Source organism: Nannobrachium achirus, assembly GCF_963921795.1.
Source record: "Nannobrachium achirus genome assembly, chromosome: 8".
In the NCBI taxonomy this organism is placed as follows: Eukaryota; Metazoa; Chordata; class Actinopteri; order Myctophiformes; family Myctophidae; genus Nannobrachium; species Nannobrachium achirus.
The window spans coordinates 31,341,411-31,360,462 of NC_137817.1; the positions used below are offsets into that span (position 1 = coordinate 31,341,411).

At 39.3% G+C, this 19,052-nt stretch overlaps 1 protein-coding gene across 1 annotated transcript in view; it reads right to left on the reverse strand.

Annotated features, from left to right (window-relative positions):
* The window catches only part of cadm1b (cell adhesion molecule 1b), a gene marked incomplete at both ends in the record, with an annotated part of 174,460 nt that overhangs the window by 102,540 nt on the left and 52,868 nt on the right, over window positions 1-19,052 (reverse strand). The window lies entirely within an intron of this gene.

Sequence of the window (19,052 nt, forward strand, 5' to 3'; positions counted from 1 at the left end):
TAGATTGTCAAGAAACTTGATGGAAATAATCAGAACACTGGCCCGAAGACATGATTAACGTTTGGGTCAAAAGTGTCGATGGTCAAGATCACAATCAAGGGCAAGGTCACAATAGCTGCTTATACTGTATATGTCAGGTGTAAATGGCATATCTTGACAATTGCACAGTGTTTGCAGAGGCACTCGCACTCTACTGAGTACAATCTTTCTAGCTATATTGAAATCAATCCGAACAATAATATATACCTTATATAAATAGACTTTTATAGATAGCTAGATATGAATATGATACTGTATGGTTCAGTACAGTACTGTACGTTCCTTTTTGTTCGTGTATTTACACTGTGGGGAGACATCTAATACTTAATAGGTAGGTAACAATTGCTGTGAGATGCAAACTACATAGTGCTAGCACTCAGGTGTGAGAAGACTATGACATAATGTCAAACCATGTTTGTTTATCATTATCAACCTCTACTGGGCATGGTAATGTACAGTAATAATATAGATGTTACACAGATTTACCTGTAAACAGTAAAGTATTTTCTTTTATTCCATTGAGACATACAGATAGTTGTGGGTGGTTGTTTTGTTGTGTGGAATTTGTTCGTTGTGCTGTATACTATTCTCTGTCTGCCAATTCTCTCTGCCAGTATTTTGCAAAACCTCACAAAGGTGGAGCTGACAGATACACTCTCATTGGGGAGAGTGAAGCCTAATTTATATAGTACTTTGTAATAGGTCATACAAAGTGTAAATTATGCTTGTGGCATAGTTTCCTTAGCCAGCTTTAAGTACAACAATTGTGTTGAAGGCGGCAATTCACAAATAGGGTCAATTAACTGCTGTGATAAAATAACAGACAGGAATGAATATGCCACACTACCATTTCAGGATGATACAGCAAATCACAATGAATATCTATTTGATGAGGCACTGCAGCAGACTAAATAAGCAGTATCTGAAGCAGTACTTACTGTATTTTACTTCGAAATGAGCAGAGATATCAAATACAGTCATAAAGATACAAGAGTGCTATGTGCTAAGAGAGCTATAATCATTAAATATATTTAACTCTAATAATGATTCTAACTGAATAGTCTAATGATGAATATAACTGGATAATCATTTTATGATCATAGAAATTCAAAGATCATTATAATTCAAAGCCTACCGGTATGTGAATAAAACTGCCTAATCACAATATTCTTTTTCGTAATTGGTCCATGCAGACTACCCAGTCCCAAAGGAAAGGATATTTTGAAGGAGCTTGTTTCAAGCCCACTTGTTTTCATTTTAACTTGAAGAGGGAGGTGTGGAATATATTTCTAAGCCGATGCTTATTTAAAAACTTTTTGTTAAGCACAATATAACCAAACATATTTGGAAAGGATGGTAGACTGATACAGCAGGGTACGTACTGTTTGGGGTTCCCTGAAGCCATTGCATTTGTCAGCAAAACAAGATCAAAGTAAACCTGTATTGATCCATGTGTCATAGCAGCAACAACTGAATGTTTAGTAAGAATGAAACACAGGAGAGGTACAGTTAAGAGTAGAGTTAAAAACCAAACCAAGATAATTAATGTAGGTAAGAATAAAATAAAATAAAACAGTTAATACTGGCACTAGATATCTGCATTTAGGAATTAATGTACAGCCTAGAAAAAAATAAATATATATATATATATATATATATATATATATATATATGTGTGTGCTGTTCAACGATTAAATATTTTAATCGCGATTAATCGTATGATTTAGCTAGTTAATCGTGCGATTAATCGCAAATAAGTCATCAGCTTGTATCAGTTCACAATGTAACTTAGAGGGATATCTTTCAAGTCTTTCGTGGCCCCACTTGGGAGTGGAAAAATATGCTGGCTTTATGCGAAATTATGTTAATATTTTATTCAAAATCAATTAAAACCCCAAATAAATCATAATGGTATTGCATTAACAGACTGCAGCTGATGGGTATAAGGATCTGCTTAATTTACTTAATCTGATTACTGTTGTGTTTACCTTTATGCTTTAATTATATTTTGTATCAAGAGGGATGGACCTCGTAGCCAAAATAGCCAGTGGCCCCACTTGGGAGTGGAAAGATATGCTGGCTTTATGCGAAATTATGTTAATCTTTTATTCAAAATCAATTAAAACCCCAAATAAATCATAATGGTATTGCATTAAACAGACTGCAGCTGATGGGTATAAGGATCTGCTTAATTTACTTAATCTGATTACTGTTGTGTCTACCTTTATGCTTTAATTATATTTTATATCAAGAGGGATGGACCTCGTAGCCAAAATAGCCAATATCGTAGCCAATGTTTGACCTTTTTAGTTAATTACTTGTGAGACAATTAGAGATATTAATAAAATTGTCACTTTATAAATATGCAGATACCCTGTATATGTATGTTGGTTTGTTCACTGTTGTTCACTGTTGAGTGAGAAAACAATATTGCATATTAAGCTAATTATCTGGAGACTTCCCCAAATAATAGTTGAGATATAATTGAACAGTCTATCAACAGGGAAAATATGAATGAATATTGAGTACATGTATTGCCAATGAATGGATGAATAGACACATACAGTATGTACAGACTGATCAGCAGTGAATATGAGAATGAATAATAGGTGGCAGATGGTCACCCTCCTACAGTCAGGTTCTATTTGAGGTTTCTTCCCTTTAAATGGGGAACTGCTGTGTCTCTGTGTGAAGAGTATTGTCTTGCCCTGCTCTAAAGTGCCTTGAGATGACTTTTGTTGATTTGGCTCTAAAACTACTACTGAAAGTATTGTATTTATGAATAGTTGAAAATGTTTTCAGGGTATTAATGCAATTCTCCAAAATGCTACAAAAATAGATCCTGTCATATTATCATTAAGATGTAGTAGTAGTTAGGGCTGTCACGATTATGACATTTTACATGACGATTATTTATCACTCAAATAATTGCGATTAACGATTTAATTGTGTTTTTGTCGTTGACAATTAATTCCGTTTGGCTTTTAGGCTTTGAAGTTGCACATGGTAGATATGACACATAACCTAAATATACAAAGAAATTACTGACATATTTGACAACTTTATACTTAAAAAAGATCATTGATAGTGGAAATAGCCGATCTACAAGCTCACAACGCGTCGCGATGCGACGCGTTGTGAGCTTGCAGATCTGCTATTTCCTCTTATATGAAAACCTTTCAACATGGAAACGATTATGACGATTATGAAAAATAATCACGATTATGTCAAAAAAACACGATTAGACGATTATGTAATAATTGTGACAGCCCTAGTAGTAGTTGTATTTGTTGGATTGTTGTGTGTTGTTACAGTATAGAACGTCTTAGACATGGAATGGCTAATGAGTCACTTTGGTTGTTGAATATCAGTCTCTTTCATAAACAAACAGGATCGCTAAACACTGGAGTGACATCCATATTCTTTTCAAATCTTTTTATTCAATTTTCAAATGAGCAAAGCCCAGAGGCGGGTAAACAATCTCAAAAAGATGGATACATCATATGTAGAAAAACAGAGTACATTATTATGAGAGTGAATGAGTGACATCCATATTAACTGCAGCAGTGTGAACTGTGAAGGTAATGCTGGTATTTTATTTTAATCTGTCGATCATAAACTTGGGTTTATTTATTTAGAAAATGTATTAGATAATACATTTTCTTTTAAAAAGCACAATTCATTACTTTATCTCGGTGGTTGAATGTGGAAGAGGGGGGCTGACAATAAAAAAGAGGCCAACAGATGTGATGTCATGTTAGAGAAGGACATGAACGATCGATGTAGAAATCATCAAGCTCCCTCAATCACCATTCAATTCAGTTCTTTTAGACAACCACGGATAGCTTAATATGGGTGTTGCCTGCGATGTACAGAACTGTATAATTGTGTGTACAGTTTTTGTGACGCATTTTATTCTTTTTATTTTGTTTTTAGCATTTGCAAAAATACAGAGGCATGAATCAGCCCAATTACAGCTGTAACCATGTACAGTCAAATCTTGTTTGGTGCTCCCTGATGAGGCACTTAAGATGGATGTGGCAATTTCCACCACCTCTTCAGCACCTCAGCTGCCTTTCCCTGAAGCTGCCAGACTGAGGATGACGTGGCCTCGCGGCCACCCTCCTTTCAGTGGTTTGTTACAATTGTTGAACTCTGTCACTTCTATTGCAGGTTTTCACTTTTTATATTGCAGCGGGATGCCTTTCACGCCCAGTTTTACCGTCTTTTGTTATGTGTGGGAGTGGTGCGTACCAACCACCAACCAAGTCACACACGTGCCTGTGCACACACATGCACACATTCACTCACACTCACACACACCCACCACCACATGCCTAACATTAATCCAACCATTACTCCAATTGTAACTCTAACCCTATGCCCTACACTTAAAACATCCTCTTGCAAAGTGAGGACCAGCAAAATGCCACTTTCTGGCATTTTCCTCATCTTTCCATCTTGTTATCACAGCTTGTCTATATCATCTTTAAGCTACAAGCTTGTTATTTAGTCCACTACATGACCTACATGAAATGCAATTAAACATGAACTAAAAGCCAATTGACAGGATCACAATAGAATGCCAGAGGTCAAGTGAACGTCTCTTGTGAACTTGAGGCTGATGTTTTAAAACCTTTACCCTGGATATAACTGTATACGAGAGGGTCAAACTCACAGGGCGACCAAGGCTTACGGCACTGTTGCCACGGAAACTGTTTTGTACTTGCTTTCTGTCGAGATCCAAGATAGTTTCCATTGGCTTTCTAATTCAATGTATGCCAGAGTAAATATATATCTTCAGGCCAGCTCTGGCCAATGACAGATGAGCACAGAGGAGGCAAGAGCATGTCTGCTTGTTCTGGGCGAACACAGGGCTTTGGTCAGCCTGCAGTGCAGAGTTGAGCTTTTACTACACTCATGGGAAAGAACGAGCTCATGTGTTCTACATTAAGTCATGTGCTCTTCAAAATGTCGACCTCTGCATCCATAACACACAACTAGGGATGGGACGATAAGCGATATTATCGTTTAATGATAATTAATACGATAATCGTATTTGGGAGATTTAATTTATCGTGATATCATCCTCCGTCATGCACTGGGATAAATTCACCTTTTATTTGCCGAGCTGCATATCAGGTACCACTTAAATCCTCTATAATTGGTAAAAGGTACTTATAATATACATACTTGATAGTCTTTTTTTTCACTCTCTATCATGTCTTTGCCAAAAAATTGCCGATCTACAAGATCGGGTAGATCAGCTATTTTTTGGCGAATGTTCCGCCCCAGGATAATGGATTTTGATTATCGCGATAATATCGTAAATCGTGATTTCTTTTGTCACAATAATCGTGATATGAAATGTTCATATCGTCCCATCCCTACACACAACTGAGTGGGCATCATTGCATGGTAGATTTGCAGATGCTCTATAAGTCCTTGCCAGAACTTAGATCCGAGCACTTTTGCCATCTTCATGATGTTCTGCGCCGGAAGTGCCGATTTCAAGCATACTGTAACTCACCATGCTGGACAAAGTCACATGCACACAGCCCACTAGACACTATGCTTGGCTCCAAGCAACGTACAGTATCTGACTCTGCAGCTGGCTGGAGATGTGTTTGAGCTGATCCAGCTTATGAGGACAATAAGGTTAACCGAATCTTTCACTTAAATATCACAGTCCAAAGAACACAACCACAGCCATGCTTCATGAACACAAAGACAGACGACGTTATAAAGTAGCATGAGGACAGGCCATGTTACCCTCCGGTGTTACTAATTGCCACCATAGAGATTTTTCATTAAGGTTTTATCATTGTTGGAATGAGGAAAACACATTTTGTAATTGGATATGCAAGCGAGCAAGTGAATAATAGATCTTAAGGAGTAAAACGGCTGTTTTGCATATGCGAGGGAAAGCTGCTGTTTTGCATATTGTAAGTCATTTCAGCATGCTGGCCATTTCTTAAACTGATGAATGTGTTTTTACATTATGATGCAGTGTGCTAGAGGTAACCCCACTTTGTGATTAAAAGAGCAGTTTTAGTTTTAACTAGAAACACATTGCTTTAATCAGATTTAATAGGATTACCTTATTATTTTCAGCAGTTCATGCCCCTGTCTTGTCTGTCCCTTTGCAGTGTTCAACACCCCCCCCCCCCCCCCCTCACTGGGTTTTCAGAATAAAAACCACAATCATTTCAAGTTCATTAGACTATTGCAGCTGATATTCCATTGCTGATTATTTCAAATATAATGCTATGCATTAGGGTTTGTATTACATGCAAATAATTACAAATAGATAAATATATATTCACATTATTTTTCAGAACATTTCATATTATTGCCATTTATAGAGCCTCCAGCCAGTGGGACTCATTACCTACACATATAAGCGAATTAGAAGCAATCGCTTAAAAAATGCACTCAAACAGAAACTAATGAGAGAGACCAGAAATGATGCCATCTGCCACTATGTTTTGTTTGGGCTTTCAACTAATTTGTTTGCTTTATAATCTCTGCACGCTTTGTATAAGTTGTCTGACTTTGTGATTACTTTACACGGTGTCAGTCGTTGTCTGTACAAATGTATGTCTACTCTGTATGCTTTTTAACTTCAGGAGAAGCTGATGGGGATCCAAATAAAGACTGACGTTGCTGTTGGGTGGAAACCTTGTATATCCAAACCCATTATTTTTCTGGGGGGAAAAAGTGTTCCAATGGATAAATGTAGTTATGATTCAAACTATTGTTAATACTTTTGGTTAAATATTTAAAGAGCCCACAGACATACTACCTTAACACCCAACAGGCCAAACTCGTTCAGTAACGAGATAAGGCCACTAGGGGTCACTCTGCCAAAAGGAGTTGTCTCGTTCCTCAATGAGACAACAAGGTGTTAACTGTACAGCTCTGCGTGCATGCTGTGTGCCCTGTGAATGACCCTAGTCCATACGTCACACGTCTCTCGCAGAGAGAGAGAAAACGGCACGACCTGGCTGCATTGATTTCCATTCTAGGCTGAAACATAAAAATGGCTTTATCTATGAATGAGGTGCAAAGAACGCCAGGGAAGCAGAGATCTGATTGTTTTCACGGCGACACTTTACCGCAATGGTCGGCCCCGGTTTGGATTTTAGTTTCGCGACCGTTTGTAAACAAATGGATTTTCTTCCTCAATCGTCAGTGGAGACTCACGTGCACACGCACGAAACTTCCGAGGCTCTTCAAAATAAAGCGTGAGTGAACGGCGGCAGCAGCAACAGCAAGATATGTTAGAAACCTTGGCTTCCCATGTGTTAATTGGTGTGATGTCCCTTTTTTGGGCATGTTATTATTGGTGAAAGCGTTACAGAAGTGTCTTCTTTTGTTATGACACTGTCATACAACAACAAAGTATAAAATAGGGCATTCATTTATGAATGAACATAAAAAGATGTAATATGGATATACAAGCTTTTTTTTCTGCCCCAACAGCAACGATAAAAGATTATCATCAGTATATTTATTTATGTAGGCCCAGGTATTACTAATGAATCGACCGCTTCTTTCATGTCTTGCTTGTATCAGAGTGATAGCATCACTCAGCTTCTCAGCATGTGCAGCAGGTGCCTTTGTAGTGTGGGCCTTGCAGCCAGCCCTCCGGTTATGCTGCTATCAGATGGATGATAAAATGCTAACAAAGAAGACATTAGAAGGCAAACGGGAGACAGCTGGCGCAATCTTAGCGATGCAGCAGTGGAGATGTCACACAGTCATTCTGAGCCCCTGCCAAAAGCCACAATATGGTCAACAATTTTCTGCCCTGTGTTAGAAGAAGAAAAAAAATCTCTTCATGTGGACATAGCTAGGCTTGTCTGTTGCACCAACTACACAGTGGCGTTGCAGTGTGCATGTGCAATACACTTGTAATCACACTCACAGTCTGTCTTCAACTTTGATCTTAGGCTCAAAAACCCAAATATAACACTCTAACAACCATTTCAATGCAGTAAGGCAGGAGGCAGGAGCAAGGAGATTAATTACTACTCAGACACTAGTAGCTTCAATGCAAACCGGGGTAATCTTCTTTTGGCTGATGGACATTGTGAAAAGTAGTTCACATTTTGGTGTAGAAGTAGTTGTCAACACAGTTTGAATGTGAATGTCACCTAGGCTAAGCCTTGTTTGGATTCAATGCAATGGTAACATGCTTATACAATTTTATGAGGCAGGTGTCAACATGACATCCTAAAGTGCCTTTATGGTCTACAACATCATTATACCACAAAAATGACGAGGCTATTTGAGGCAAAAATAAAAATCCCAGCACAGCCTCTGAAATCCCCAGGCTGAATTAGGGGCCCAGTATGTCCATGATACGAGAGCTTATGCGAGAGCATTTCCGGGAGTCAGGTGTCAGGACCAGTGCCGCTGTAATCTTTTCATGGACAGCGAGGTCTCCAATTTACAGTAGCTGCGTCCTCTGGAGTTATGCGCAACCTGGGTTAAGGATCAAAACCAGACAGTGCAGACACTAAAACAGGTGATCTTCACGCTGTGGGTTTGGGCCATCAGGGCCTCAGCGGGAGATCGGAGATATAGCCATCCCAGCACACACCAGCCTTCATCCATTAATGTTTATGCATTCAGCACTCATCAGTCACTCCAGAAACGTTCCGATTTGACTCACAAGGAATACATGACTGCTTTATTTTACTGTAACTCGAGCGTTTGCTGCTCTGTAATGAAAACCTGCAGCTCGTGTGCGTCAGTCAGTCGGTCACTCACTCAGTCATGCTCAATATATGGCCAAGACAGAATTCATTCAGCGCAACCTCGCTTCTTGCCCCTTAGGGCGTCTTACTGGTACGCAAAACGTATTTCATTCATGACGATGTGATTGGCGTTATTCATGTGCTATTTGACAAAGATTATAACGTCACAGATTACATGGTTATCCCACTGGCAAACACTGTATAGGCAGGTCTAAGCCTACAATCTTTCGATAAAAGGGTGTACCAAGCTTTTCTCAGTTGATTCTAATGTATTTTCCCCTGTAGAATCCATTTCTGCCATGTACATTTTTGTATTGTGCATAATTAGTGAGATGATTAGCATATTGACTCAAATATGCTAATTATCTCATTAACTATGCATGATATAAAACTGTACATGGCAGAAATGGATTCTACAGGAAAAAATACATTAGAAGCAAATGAGAAAAGTTTGGTAAACCCTTTAATCAATTTTATATGATTTTTCTCCTGTTCTTTCTGCCCATGTGTCAAATTATTTGTAACATGGGTGGAAATGACAGGACGAACCCTATTTAAAAAATTATAAAAGGGTTTACCAAACTTTTCTCAGTCGATTCTTATGTATTTTCTCCTGTAGAATCCATTTCTGCCATGTACATTTTTGTATTGTGCATATTTAATGAGCTAATTAGCATATTTGACACATGGGCGGAAATAACAGGGCAAACCCTATAACAATTTGATAAAAGGGTTTACAAAACTTTTCTCAGTTGATCCTTATGTATTTTTTCCTGTAGAATCCATTTCTGCCATGTATATTTTTGTATTGTGCGTATTTAATGAGCTAATTAGCATATTTGACACATCGGTGGAAGTATTTGTATATTAATCTTATCCTGTGTTTCTTAAACTGGCAATAGGCAGACATAATTATGTATTTAGGCCACAGAATATTTACATTTGATCAAAATAAACATATTTAACAAATGCTAATGCTAACAAATGCTAATGCTAACACATGCTAATGCTAACACATGCTAATGCTAACAATGCTAATGCTAACAATGCTAATGCTAACAAATGTTAATGCTAATGCTAATAAATGCTAATGCTAACACATGCTAATGCTAACAAATGCTAATGTTTACAAATGCAAATGTTAACAAATGCTAACAAATGTTAATGCTAATGCTAACAAATGGTAACGCTAACAAATACTAATGCTAATTCATGCTAATGCTAATACATGCTAATGCTAACAAATGCTAATGCTAACACATGCTAATGCTAACACATGCTAATGCTAACAAAAGCTAATGCTAAAAATTAGTTTGCACACACTTAGCGAGCTGCAGGCACACTTAAAATTTCTTAGAAATTTTCTTTTCTAGTTATACAAATATTTCCGCCAATGTGTCAAATATGCTAATTATCTCATTAAATATACACAATACAAAAATGTACATGGCAGAAATGGATTCTACAGGGAAAAATACATAAGGATCAACTGAGAAAAGTTTGTTAAACCCTTTTATCAAATTGTTATAGGGTTTGCCGTGTTATTTCCGCCCATGTGTCAAATATGCTAATTATCTCAATAATTATGCACAATACAAAAATGTACATGGCAGAAATGGATTCTACAGGAAAGAATACATAAGAATCAATTGAGAAGAGTTTGGTAAACCCTTTTATCATTTTTTAAATAGGGTTTGTCCTGTCATTTCCACCCATGTTACAAATAATTTGACACATGGGCAGAAAGAACAGGAAAAAAATCATAGAAAATTGATTCTAATGTATTTTTTCCTCTAGAATCCATTTCTGCCATGTACATTTTTGTATCATGCATAGTTAATGAGATAATTAGCATATTTGAGTCAATATGCTAATTATCTCGTTAATTATGCACAATACAAAAATGTACATGGCAGAAATGGATTAGAATCAACTGAGAAAAGTTTGGTACACCCTTTTATCGAAAGATTGTAGGCTTAGACCTGCCTAGTAGGGCTGCAGTTTCCACACTGTGACAAAATGCATGCGTGTGCGCGCGTGTGCCTGTGTGTGTAAGAGAGAGGGGTTGGACGTGGCAAGGCGGGCAGGGCAAAGTTTCCACGTCTGGGAAGTTTCTCTTTCGTATTGGCTTTCAATACTTTGTTTAGACATATTCTGGTTCTTCATGTATTAAAATTGTGGGGTTTCGAGAATATTTAAGGGCGTGTCATTTAAACAGTGCCCAAATTTCTGACATCCCTGATCATTATTAACTTTCCCAGTGGGGAAGCCTTAACTTTTTGCAAGTGGTGTTTCCCTACCTGTTAGTCTCTTGTAAGTAGGTACAGTAGGTAAGATAACAAACTGGGCAACCTGCATCCAACAGGCCCTATCCCTAACCCCGAAGGGCAATAATAAACTGGTAAAATAGAATCGGAAACAAATTATTGTTCGATGATCGACACAATGCATTGTGCAGTGACTGTAAATGTGATATTTGTGCGTAATCGGCGTATCGTATTGTAATGATCTAAATTCTAAAACATAGATACTGTTACATTTGCTTTCACTCAATACAAGAAAATGTACTAAATCCAATGTTATACTTGAATGCAAACTTATCCTTCTCTGTGTAACATTGACCCATTCACAGACCGACGGCAGAGGCAGCCATGCAAGGTACCAACCTTAGGGTTCAGTGTCTTGCTCATGGACACTTCCAAATTACCGTATGCAAGGCTCGAACTGAGAACCTTCCGATTCCTGAATACAGTATAGCACCCAGGGAACCCAGACTACCTGTCTACCTCCTGAGCCACTGCCGCCCTCTATCTGTCAAACGCCATGTGCCTGAGCCCACGCATGTGGTGTTTGTGTCTATAGCATGTGGTGTGTGTGAGTGTGTGCGTGCGCGACGCGTGCATGTGCTAATTTGGGAAGACTGGAGGTTGGACAGATCTCTTAATATCATGGTTGTATCCATGACTGTCATTCATCACATTGAGTGACCTCTGGCCAGTGCCCTTAGCCACATCCACAGAGTATAGATATGATGGATGCCTTATTAGAGTCCTTTATTAGTGTACTTTAGCCGGGAGATAAACTTTGTAATTAATGTCTCGGTTTGAGTATATCTCATTTATTTCAATCGGATAAAGGTGACTCTTCCAGCCGACCGGAGAACAATGGCCATCGGAGGAGACAGGAGCTTGGCAGCCGAGCGGAGCCTAGGAATGCTGAATAACAATCCCGTCATCCATCATAGCATGTGGGGAGTCGGCAGGCCGTGGTCGTCCTGAGGAGGAGTTCCAAGGAGCAGTTCAAAACCAGGAGGGACGGGAAGACTAAAGCCTAATTTATGCTTCGGCGGAAAAGTGTGGTGCAATGTGTCACTTGGAAAAAACAACTTTAGTTAAAAATACATAGCGCATTGTCACATTATCTTTGAGAAAAATACATTAAGGCTTAAAAACGGGCCACTGACAACACCAACCAGAATAAGAATGTTCAAGACATCCTCTCTCTCTGCTGCATACACACCTGTATACAGTAGAGAAGAATGTTCACCAAAGGAGAATAACACAGTGGCCATACACTGTACCTTCACACCTCCCTTGGAGATGTGGAATCCAATTAGAATTCAAAGCTTTTCCAGCCAGAGGTACAGGCATGCTGCTGTACTGTACCCACGTCAACATTACCTACGCATCATTAAAAATCACAACTGATAAATGACATAACGATGAGAGAAGCCCTGGCTGCTCTGCACAGTGACAATCTGTGATGATGACAGTAGTAATTTTCCTGTTAGGCTGGCCCCTCCTGTTTACTTAACCTTTCCACAATCCTCATTAACTCTCCACCACCAGCAACTATGTTTGGTTGCCAAGGGCGAACACAATAGGCAGATGGTGTCGAGCTGAGACTAGCTGGAAGGGTCACTCCCGCCGTCCTGCCGGTCAAAACTCTTAGCGCAGAAACCTTAACATGTCATTACATTATTCCAGCTGCAAGCCACGCACCCGGCAATAACCACCATTTCGTAAGCTGTCATTCTCATTTAAGTATAGGAAGAGGAGCTGGCAAGCAGGGGGTTTGGTGGTGGGGAGATATTGCATTATTTGCTTGCACTCTCTAAAGAAGCTCTAGCCTAGATGCATTTTTCTGGGAATACCATTCATTTTGACTCCAAGTGAGAGGACAAAATGCAAACCCCAGAACTGGGGGTAATGGGATATGCAGTCATTCATTCTGCTACTGGTTCATGCTCTCTGGCCAAATGACATCCTGGAACACAGCCATGGTGATACAGTAGCACCCAGTGAAATCACAGCTATTATTAATCCAGTAGAGGCCAGCAGCCTGATTACACACAGCCATAAAAGGCACATGTGCACGTGCGTACACACACACACGATGCACGTACACACACTCACGCACGTACGCACACACACATACTGTACAGTACTGCACACACACACACACACACACACACACACACACACACACACACACACACACACACACACACACACACACACACACACACACACACACACACACACACACACACACACACACACACACCACATACAAATGACACACATTTCTTAGGGGTGGTTTAATGACGCATACAGTAGATGTGATCTGCAATGGAATTTAAATGCATAAGAAAGGAGAGCTGCAAACAGTTTGAATGTGTCTTTAGCTTATATACATACATTTTACCATTAAATAATGGCTTGAATGGCACACTGTACTGTACAATACTGTACATGCCAGTCAAATGTCAATCCCACTGCTAAGTCCAGGCCAGGGTCACTTAGAACAAGTTACTAGAAAACTGAAACTAATAGACTATACGTTTTGTTCTGATGAATGACACCTTATCTGTCACAAGACGATTTAGATGAGTTCACACAATAACAATAACAGGAAAATGTGGGAAGCTCAGCAACAGTGGCAAATATGCTGGGTTTGAATTTGGCTGAGGCAAAGCGTTTCATGTCATTCTCCTCTTGCTGTCTCTGGTCTGCTATCTACTGTGGATTTTCATCCTTTTTAGTTCAAAGTCTGCTGAGATAAAAGTAAAACGGCTGCCAAAAGTAGCCCTGATGGCTGCAGCGTTGCTCTCCCCATCCAGCCTGCTAAAAGCAGATGGCCACTAATGTCAGCAGCCTATAGTCCCGACCCAGTCCCTCTGAGGTCCCGGTGGTTATTTGAAATGCTCACCAAAGGTCACGCCTGCCATGTTAGAGTCAACAAGAGGCGCGTTACACTAACGTGTTTTGCCTTTCTGATAGTCTCACCGGCACACCTGTGAACCTGCTTTGTTTAAGTGGGCCTGTGTCCAATCATCTAAATCAACAACGGCCATTTGGAGCCGCGTAGCCCGGAGTGACAGGTGAACCGTGGCGATGTCTGCTCCCAGTCTCCATGTTATCAGCTCCCCAGTTCGTGAATGGCAGGACATCAGCCACTTTCCTATCGACAGTGACACATCCCTGCTACCCTCAAGGGCTACAGAGGAAATCCATTAGCCCAGAGCTGCCGTTTGACATGCTCCGAGTGAGCTGCACTCATCCTGACACCCTGCCATCTGAGGGTGTCCTAGGGTGACGCCAGGCATCACCAAGGGTACTGTAGCGTCAGTCTATGGCACCCGCCAAATTGGGAAACGCATCGAAACCACGCCAGTCCTCTGTGTTTCTGGAAGATAACTACAACAGCAGTGAAAACCAGCCGAGGGTTTAATACTCTTGACTCAAAAGATATACAGTACATTTGCTCTGTGTAATTGAAAATGAAAAACTGTTGAGACACTGTGAGAACATGTAGTTATAAGTTCCAGTCATTCAGAGAACTGACATCATATACTGTAGCTGCAGCTTAGTCGATAAGTAAGAGATAAGTTGGACCTAACAGTTTGTCTAGAATCGACACCAAAGGCCCCCCATGTGGCTGGTGGCTTTCATGCCATCTGGTGACCTCTTAAATGGGATAAAGGAACATTTCTTTTGTATAGCCATGCAACACGAAAGACTCAAATGATTTGTGATAGTTCTGATATTTCTATTTTCCTTCAGTCCCAATTCGACTGTATAACAAATAATATTACACAGAGATTGCGATACAATTGCTGTTTCTCTGCGTGGCAAATTACAGAAGGGCCAGGAGAAATTGAAAAGCTGGCAATGTCTCAGGTACCTGACAGTGACTGTGACCATGATGAAGAGTCTTCCTGTAAGTACTGTTTACTTTGCCAAGTATCAGAGATCTCCACGGCCTCCACTGCGCCCTGTTGCATGCCTGCCAACTCCGTAAACAGAGAGCAACTGCCGCTATTATTGTGGAAATCAGCAGCGGACTAGTAGTGATGACTACAGACTGTAGAACAAGACGTCCTACTGCACCCCTTACTGAGAGGTCACTTCATCTTTACACGCCAGTTGGTCCAGTTGTACAATATAAGAATTATATGTAATTGGATTTCAAAATAATAAAATACTGTACATACATACTGTACAGTATTTTCTATATTAGAAAAACCTCAAATATATAATTGCCATATTTTGTAACATATTTAACGTTTAATCTGCCTAACGTTTATTTATTTTTTATTGAGGGGTTCTTCATAAAGTATACAGTAGGGTGTCAGTGGCCCTCAACCACAAAATAATCAAAATAAATAGCTGATCTACAACTAAGCTCACGTTTTAAGAGTTAAAAGTTGTATTTTTACCTTTAATGACAGGCCAAAATTGGGATGCCAGGTTTTTAGTGTAGAGAACTAAAACTCAAAACCTTTGTTGTACTGTAGTGTGTAATCCATGTGGCACCAACTATAACTGATGTTAGCATACCATAGGCCTATACATTTCCCTAAACAAGCAATTTCCATCATGTTAAATAAAAGATAGAAGTTACACAAAATTGAAGAACAAGAGTAAAAAAAACATAAATTAGATTTTAAATTATAACAATGCTAATTTGCTTATACTAGACTAGAATATAGAACACATAGCCTGAGTATTAGAAAAGCTTGTATAAGAAGCAAGCATTTGTGAACACACACGCACGCACACACACATGCACGCACGCACGCACACACACACACACTGTATACACAAGCACACCCACCAACAAACAACAATCTGGTATAAATAAAATAGAAATCATGTCATAGGTTATGACAGGAGAAAAGTGGTTATCTAAGATAAGAAGTGTCTATTCTTCACCTGAAATCATATTTCTCACTCCACATTCTTTATCTGTCAGAGACACCTGTTGCAATAACAAGTCAAATGGTTGCAGACACACGGGGGAGTATTCAGCTGCTGATATCCTCTTAGAACCATGGCAAAAATAAAATGAAGCTACACTGTATATAGTATCCTGCTTAAAGTCAAACTCTGATGTGCAAATCTGTCTACGAGTAAAGTCATGTGGTGAATGCAAGCAGGGTTTTTACAATATACAACCAAATCCCTCTCCTCCTGCAAAACAGCTGAATAAACTGTTGGAATCAACATTAACATAGGGAATCATTTTGTCCAATCTAAAATAGAAATGTTGTAGCCCGCAAGGCAAGCATGATAAACATGTGTAGGTCACTCATGAGAATCTAGCATAATGCCCTCTCCAGTTGCTATCGATCATGTCAAACCACTGTCTTTGCTAGGGGACATTGTGTGTTTTGACAAGCCTCACTAGACCGAGCACCCTGTGTTTAAGGGCTGAAAGCCTGTGTTTATGTGGCTGCTGGCAGTCTAGGCCCTGAACTACATGTGGCATTGAAAACTGATCCTTTTATGTTCTAAGCTGCGAGGATGCATCATGACCTTACTGCCCTGAGGAAGTGTTGATAGATTGTTTCACAAAGATAATGTTTCTTAAATGAGAATCATGGTTAATATAGCATCAGATTTCCTATGGCGTTTTTTGTGTTACACATGGTGAAACCCAGAGAATACAGTTGAGGCCATATATTTAATATGTTACAATTTTACAGTATGCTTGCTATCACCATAACACTATGCTAAAGCAGTCGCTTGAGAAAACGGGGTATTTCTTGGTTGTTTTTTGTGACAATTCTAATTTAATGTGTTCTGAAATTAGCTGTCTAGGATTCGGTATTATGCCAAAAACAATCACAGTTTGCTGCTGCCGGCTTGTATACTTTTTGCGTTGTGTTTCATAACAAGATCATTTGAGCTTACAATATTTTTCCCAATGTTGTTGGATAGGATTAGTACAACCAGGGCAGTACAGTTCATCCCCAATCATATTAAATCTAAGAATGATTTGGAGAATCTAAATATGTCTCTGTATTGCAACAGAACTGCCTGCAACGTAATAGCTGCAGTTGCTGCCAAAATAAAGGGAAGATAGCAGATGTGATAAGACATGATGAGGGAGATGAAGAAACGGCGTTCTCATTTTTAAAATCATTCATTTTCATCAGTTCTTCAGTGTGGGTGTTTCTCCATGTGCTCGGGCTATTTTATCAGGCTCTGACTGTAAGTGTTTTTAATGTGGTATTGATTTGTGAGGTCATTAGTAATGATTAAAATCTCCAGCAATCATCCCACTGTTCTCTGAGTGTTTGGACTGCAGATGAGCTCGGTGGTGAGGGGCAGCATTAGCTCCATGCAGAGTAGCGGTACTGTGATTTACTGTTCCCAGGGCCGGTGATTGAGGACAGCATTACGTCACGGCTGATAGTTCAGAGAGTCCTATACAGCAGAGTAGAGCTCCATCAACTGCTGCTGACACTACTGTTAGTGCTGTCGACAACTAACGGAAATGGGTTTGCAGGTTATAAAAACAAAGATATGCATGAACACAAACCAGTGTGACAGCTTGCTTGCATGAACACTTACATGCACAAACACATGCACACACACATGCACAAACGCACGCACATGCACAAATGCACGCATGCCCAGTGCAAGCACATGCTCAAGTGTGCACATACATTTTATGTAATAGATGTTTTTACCTGCAAAAGTCAACTAATTATCCAGTTCAAGCAATACTACACTAGTGCTAAGGTACACACTACACAGTCCCCTCTTTCCAGAAGCGCAGGCAGACATGATCCTAAGGTAAAATACCACATCTATTTTACTATATTTGAAGAGGAGAAGGGTAAAGTTGCCTGTGCAGTGTGCAGTGATAATTCAGCAGGCAGGTGCAGGACAGATGCATGGCGAGGAATGTCTGAGACAGTCACCATTGAGAATGAACATATTGGCAGTTTAATTTGCATTCAGCTATTGTTTCTAACAAAAATGCATCTTTATTCTTAATTGTTCTAGAATTATTAGATATTATTAACTCTCCATGCATTACACTTTTTATTTTTTTAATTGCCATAGTCCGGGCAACACTTTTCAACATAAATCTTTGATACGGTAAATGCATTTAGCTTCCCAATACGTTGGCCGGAATCATGAATCACATGAAGATTTTCACTGAATAAATGCATACTGTGGGGTGAAGTTATTTGCAAGGAATGTCAAGTGTTGAATGTTAACTAAACTCTGAGACAGCTACTCAATATCCAAGTGAAAGGTTTTTCCAACCTGATGATGGCAACAGTAAATATTATAACATGCTGGTTGTACACTAAATCAACCGGGGGGAAAACAATCATATTGTAGGCCTACTTTATGGGGAGATGTGTGTCTGAAATTGTAATCAATGTTACTTGTTAAGGTATTCAACCATGAAATATAAACACATATTTTATATAATTATAAAATAAGTACAATTGATCTTTTTTTTCCCCAGGAACCGCAACATAAAGCTTTTATACCTTCATTCTACCCAGCAACAACTGCAGCACCATCACTGCTGTAGCCCTGAATACCAATTGCTTATCAACAGAAATGCTAATGTGACCTTTAATATCAGAAACAAAATTATGAATGAGATTTGAATTCAATAGCTTGCAGACATGAAACATATTTTAACACATGATGGTGACCTACAGCAGTCAGTCTGTGTAGAGGAATCGAAGTTAGCCTGATTGAAAGATGCACGTGTCTACACAAACATGGTTGAGGCTTGATAATGCTTAGTGCTCAAACAAGTCATTGCACGAGAAAACAATTGTTTAACACACAGCCTAGTGAGCTGGTTCCATCACTGAAGAAAAAAAACATCAATTGAACAGAATCATGATGATTGGAAATTAAACCTTAGCCTGTGAAACATTCTACATACTGTAGACAATAATAAGAGGAAAGCCTAACTGACAACAAC